This window comes from Grammomys surdaster, unplaced genomic scaffold, assembly GCF_004785775.1.
Source record: "Grammomys surdaster isolate TR1022 unplaced genomic scaffold, NIH_TR_1.0 371, whole genome shotgun sequence".
NCBI classification, from domain to species: Eukaryota; Metazoa; Chordata; class Mammalia; order Rodentia; family Muridae; genus Grammomys; species Grammomys surdaster.
Genome location: NW_021604790.1, coordinates 999,632 through 1,005,807, shown reverse-complemented (window position 1 = coordinate 1,005,807; position 6,176 = coordinate 999,632). Strand labels below are relative to the sequence as shown.

General features: G+C 46.6%; 1 protein-coding gene across 2 annotated transcripts in view; it reads left to right on the top strand.

The window, feature by feature from the left end:
* Positions 1–4,828: 4,828 nt before the first annotated feature.
* Stat3 (signal transducer and activator of transcription 3) overlaps positions 4,829–6,176 on the top strand; it is a 52,264-nt gene continuing 50,916 nt past the window's right edge. For both annotated transcript variants that reach the window (XM_028780380.1, XM_028780381.1), the window contains exon 1: positions 4,829–5,113. The gene's annotated coding sequence lies outside the window, so the exon portion shown is untranslated. The remainder of the gene's footprint in view (positions 5,114–6,176) is intronic.

The window sequence follows — 6,176 nt, the reverse complement described above, 5'->3', positions numbered from 1 at the left end:
ATCAGGGCAGGAGGATCAGGAACTTGAAGTCATATCTCGTTCAAGGCTGGCCTGGGCTACATGAGACCCAGTCTCAGAGAACCAGGAAGCACAAAGCAAGCCCTTCAGAGAGTGGGATTACATTAGTTATGCAGACTACTTACAGATGGGAGAATTGTAGGGGTTTGAAGATATATAAGCTCATTGGATGAACTTACATATTTTTGTGTTTTGAAATAAAGTCTCATGTATCCCAGGCTGGCCTTGAACTTACTATGTACTACTACTACCTTTCAGTCCTGCCTCAGCCTTCTGAGTGCTGATTACAGAGTGAAGTGGGAATTTCTGGTTTCCTTAGAGACTTAGTTGTGTTGTATGATGCTTTGTTGGAGTGGACGCTAGAGAGGATGAGTGATGTTTGGAAAGGGTATAAGGATAACTCAACAGACAGTGGATGACAATGTTCTTGCATTGGTTCACCTTGCAACTCTTTGCTGGTCATTGTTGGGCTTTGCTGACAGTGGTCTTTGATGATGATACTCTGGCATTAGTTGGCCTTGCTTTCTTCACTGATGTTCACTTGTCGTGACTTCCTACAGAGCCTTGAAGTTTCTTCTGGATCGATCCACTGCTACTGATTGGTGTTTGGGAGAAGCAGGAGTTTTAAGACCAGCCTTAGCTACTAAGTCAGCTTGAGGCAAGCCTGGGCTATAGGAGACACTGTTTCCGGATAGGGAAAAATCTAGGCATTGTTTATACCTGTAATCCCAGAATATGGGGCATGGGTGGGGGGCAGGAGCAAGAAGATGATTGCAAGTCTGAGCCCAGCTTGCTCTATGTAGTTTATTTTAGGCTAGCCAGAACTACATAGCAAGACCCTGTCTCTAATCTTATCCTCAAGATGAAAATTATAAAATCCATCTCACTGAGTTACATGCCCAGTATGGTTCTTGGAACATAGAAATTACTTAATAAATGTTCATCATTAATTTTATTCACAAAGAAGTAGGCCAACAAATGGATTCCTTGCACTTCAAGGTGGTGAATGTTATTCTACACGGGAAGAGGACTTGCTGAGATTGTATAGGGGAAGAGATTAACTTTGCTGAAAGTCCCTACAGTAACCAAGAGAAGGTGATTCTAAGAAGAACCACAGTTTTCTCCTAGGGCATAGAAGATAATCTAGGTGGAAGAGAGTATAACCACAAAGACACAAAGTTACAGAGGAACTGACACATTCAAGAGGAAGGAGATACACTCAGCTTTGGAATTTGGGATGCTTAAGAAGAAGAGGCTTGAGTTCAGGCAGCACTGGATTTGGGGAATCTAATCCAGAGGAAAGGAGGGGCATAGATTGAGCTCCTATTGTATGCCTGGCTTTACAGTGGATGCTCATTAATGTATACTTAACTCTGACTTTTGTTAGTTGTAGAAATTAACTCTACTGCAGGCCAGAGGTGAGAGCATTTCTGCTGGTCATTCCATTCATTTAGTTGTCTGATGTCAGACAGAAGCAATACCATACTTGGCTTTCTTCTTTTTTTGAAAAAAAAAATCTGTCTGATTGTCTGTCTGTCTGTCTGTCTGTCTGTCTGTGTGTATGTATGTATATGTGCTTTTAGCATGTCTATATGCCATAGCATGTGTGGGGAGGTAGAGGAAAACTTGGAGCTATCAGTTTGCTCCTTCAGTCACATGGGATCCTGGGTATTGAGCTAAGGTTGTCAGGTGACTTTATTTGCTGAGCCAATTAGAAAGTTCCACCCTGTCCTTTTGTCCTTTCAAGTGGTCCTTTACTAAACCTAGAACTCACTGATGGGGTAGACTGGCTGGCCAGCAATCTCTGGGCATCCCTCTGGCTTGGCTCCACCGATTCTAGGATCACACTGGGCTTTTTTTACATGAGTGCCAGAGATCTGGGTTCAGGTCTTTAGGCTTGCACAGTAGGCAGACTATCAAATGAGCTATCTTCCTGGCCCCCAACTGGGTTTATAAGCTTGAGCCACAAAGCATGTCTTTCAATTCTACTGTTCTATCAGTGGGTCATCCAGCCTCTCCTATTTGCTAAATGGTGCAGAAAAGAAAAGAGACAATGTGAAAGGGCAAGGTGACCTATACCTGCAGTCCAAACTGGAATCAGAGTCAGGAATGTGGTTGTAGGCCAGCCTGGGTTCCATAGAGAGATCTTGATTAAACCAAACAATGACAAAAGGACAATGGTTCTCCGTGCTTTGTCAGCAGGGATTCACTAAGCAAATACTAAACTATGTTATCAGGGAGCTAGTAGACTGCATGGGCCGTCAAGCTCAGAGAGAATTAGGGATATCCTGCCGTGAAGATGAAGGCTTGTGCTCTCCCTGTGTGTGTGTGTGTGTGTGTGTGTGTGTGTGTGTGTGTGTGTTGGAGTGGATCACCCAGGAAATGGGAGACTTAAGCCCAACATCAATGACCCTGCGTTCACTTCTTCCTCTGAAATTAGATATTGGCTGGAGAAGTAGCTCAGTGATACAACATGTGTTCAGCATGATCAAAACTACGGGTTCTATTCTAAACGCAACACACTCAGAAAGATGGATTGGAAGTAGTACCTGAGGTCTCAATCTGGAGGCTTTGCACAGGCTTCAGGTAGCTAGAAAGCAGTAAGTAGATGTAACTGAAAGCTGGGCTGTCTCCCTCCTGGGGCCTAGGATCCATAGTCTCTGTCAGTCTCACCGAGTACCTGTGACCCAGGAAAGGTTAAGAGTCATTGATTTTTCTCACCAGAAATTAATAATGATATCTATCTTTAGGGAAATAGATGGAGGAGGAAGGTGAAGATTTTTATTAAAAAATTTCAGCCTAGCCAGGCAGTGGTGGCACATGCCTCTTTAATCCCAGCACTCAGGTAGCAGAGGCAGGTGTGTATCTCTGAGAGTTTGAGGCCAGACTGAGTTCCAGGTCAGCCAAAGCTACATAGAGAAACCCTGAATCAAAAAACAAACAGGGCTGGAGAGATGGCTCAGCTGTTAAGAGCACTGACTGCTCTTCCAGAGGTCCTGAGTTCAATTCCCAGCAACCACATGGTGGCTCACAACCATCTGTAATGGGATCTGATGCCCTCTTCTGGTGTGTCTAAAGTCAGCTACAGTTTACTCATATATATAGAATAAACAAATCTTTAAAAACAGACAAATTTGTATAGCCTTACAGGGGTGTGGGGGAAATATTTGGACTCTCATTTTACTCAGGAGATAGAAGCTGGACAATCCTTTCTCAAGAAAGCAGGATACAAGTAAGAAAACAAAAACTTCAAGTTTCCTGAACTGTGTGTATATTAGCTGTGTCTTAAAATGTACCATTGGGGTTATCTTCATGAAGAGACGACAGCCCCTAGTAGATTTTAGGTTTTTATCTTTACCCCTCTGTGTTCTACTCACCAGCAATACGAACACTATTGGGATACTTGTAAATCCACATCATCACATAGACATAGAAATCACTGCAGTGTGCAAAGTTCATCCTCTAGGACATAAAGCCGATCATATACACATACCATGAACTGCCGATTTCAACTCAGTAAAATCTTTACCCCCAACATACAAGACGCGAAATAGGTCAGATAATTTCAAGAGCTTCAAGATCTCAGAAAAGGCTAAATAAATGTTATCCCTAACACCTGCCACCTTAGTCTTAAGCAGTGGTGGGAAAATGTCGAAGAACGGGCCGTCTCAGTTGGACGTTTAAGCTTAATGGTGAAAGACTAATTAATGTTAACAATGAATCCTAAAAACATCAGGAGAATATTTTATGGGCCTCCTCTCTGTATGTGTTAGTTTCAGTTTTTAAAATTAGTACCTAATTAAAAATGATTTGATTTTGTCTGCAGGTATGTTTCTGCACAAGGTGTGTGTCTTTGGTGCCGGCAGAGGCCTGAGGAGGGCCTCAGATGCCCCGGGAGTGGAGTTACAGATGACTAAGAGCCATCATGTGGGATGCTGGGACTTGAACCTGAATTTTCTACCAGGACCAGGCAGTCCCCTTAACTGCTAAGGAATCCCCCCAGCTCCGAAAATAGGTACCTTTTAATGGAAACAAGTTGGTCAAAACTGTTACAGAATTTCAAGACCCAATATAATAAAGTTAAAAAAAAAAGAATTCAGACACACGTGGAAATGGCAAATACTGTGTATTCGTGTTAGCTGTCATGTGTAGACTGTCTGCATTTCTGTGAGCTGACCAATTAGCCTTGCTGTCAAGTTTCAAGTTTGAAACGATGGAACAGAGCACCGGGTTATAGCCACTGCTCTCCCCCACGCAATCTAGTAATTACTCTATTTCCACGTCATATTTCCGGGTGTATGCCCAGAATCACGCAGAAACTGAAGTTCAGAGCAGCCAGGAGTCGCCCATGTTCTTTTTGATGTCCCCACAAACCCAAATGCTTAATGGGGTGATACCTGGGGACCGCCTAACTGGCTGATTCCCACGTGGTAAGACGCTCACAATCTCGCCCCCACGTGGTGCCAAGGGCCGGGAAAAGGGAGAGCGGGCAGAAGCGAGCCGTATCAGGGCATTTAAAATGTCTTGACGTCACGCACTGCCAGGAACTCAGCTGAGTTTTCAGCAGGACATTCCGCTAATGTCTCCTCCCTCCCCCCGGGCTTTTTTGTGAGCTAGGCCTCTGCGCTTCTCTTGGTCGCGGAGGGAGGAGCACGAAGCTCTCGGAACAGCCAACTCAGGGAGGTGTGCCCAGAGTTCTCGACCCCACCTTCTCTCCTAGAGGCGTTTCTCATTGGCTAGTGGGCGGGGCTTCGGAAGTACAGCGCTCGCCCGGAGGCCTCAGGGTGGCCAAGCCAGCTGGCCATTCTTTAATTATGCATGGAGGCGTGTCTTGGCCAGTGGCAGCTGGGTGGGGATTGGCTGGAGGGGCTGTAATTCAGCGGTTTCCGGAGCTGCAGTGTAGACAGGGAGGGGGAGCCTGGGGTTCCGACGTCGCGGCGGAGGGAACGAGCCCTAACCGGATCGCTGAGGAACAACTCCGCTCGGTGTCGCCTGATCGCGTCGGCTAGGAGAGGCCAGGTGGCCCTCGGGAGCCCAGCAGCTCGCGCCTGGAGCCAGCGCAGGCCGGCCAGTCGGGCCTCAGTCCCGGAGACAGGTGAAGGGGGTGCAGGGTGGGGCCATCTCCCCGACAGCACGGGGGACCCCACGGGGCGTCGCACGGTTGCAGCTATGGGGGTGCTTAGAGCTGTGAATGGACACTTACGTGGGGCGGAAAGATAGGAGGAGACACAGAGGGTCGCCCTGGGACCTCTCTCGGGATGACAGGAACCAGCCTGGGAAGGGAAGGGACGCTGTAAGTTTCGAGGGGGAGATGCGGAGGGAGAGTGGGGAGTTCTGGGGGTGTAGGACCGTGGGGGAGGGCATTCTAGGTTGAGGGTAACAGAAGTGACAGAAGCAGCCCTCTAATGACTGCTCCTGGAGGCTAGGGACGTCCGGGCCACCAGAGTCACTGTCACTCAGGTGGAGATCATTGGGGTGGGGGAGTTAGAGACTCTTTCCTGCCCCCGTGCTGGGCCTGGCCGCTCCGTGCTGAGCCACTTTCTTTGCCTTGCCCTGCTTCTGTTCTTAAGTAGTCAGCTGTACCCACTTAGGAGGTGGGAACTGTTGTGTCCCTCCCCCGCAGCCTCTTGGGCTGGCTAGATTTTTTTTTCTTAAGAATCAGATTTCCTATAGGAAATTGACAAACTTATGTTCTTTCTAAATTCTCTCCCATCTCTGTGTTAAGCTATGCTTTCTCTCACCTTGTTAAGAGCATTTTTTTTTTCCAATTCAAAATAAATCCCTGGCCAAACCAGCTCTAAAGAGCAACAAACCTCTTTCCTCTTTGACATTGTTCTCTCATAAACACCTGGTAAACTCGACGGGCCGATAAATAATTGAGCCATTGCATTTACTGGATTGTGGTGTTGCTTAATTGCATAGGCCAGAGTGAGCCAATCAAGAGTGGGAGTTTTCTGACTCAGAGCCAAGCTCTTGGGTAAATGCAGAAGCTAGGGAAACAAAGACAGGCTGGCCTTGACTGAATTCTGTGTGTAAACTTTACCTGTTGGGGTGTGTGGCTGTAAATTGGTAAGTTGGCAAAATCCGGACTGTTGCTCAAGTCTCTTTTTTCATACCTGGTCCAGATCACTCTGTATCAGTTGATGTGTGTATTGATA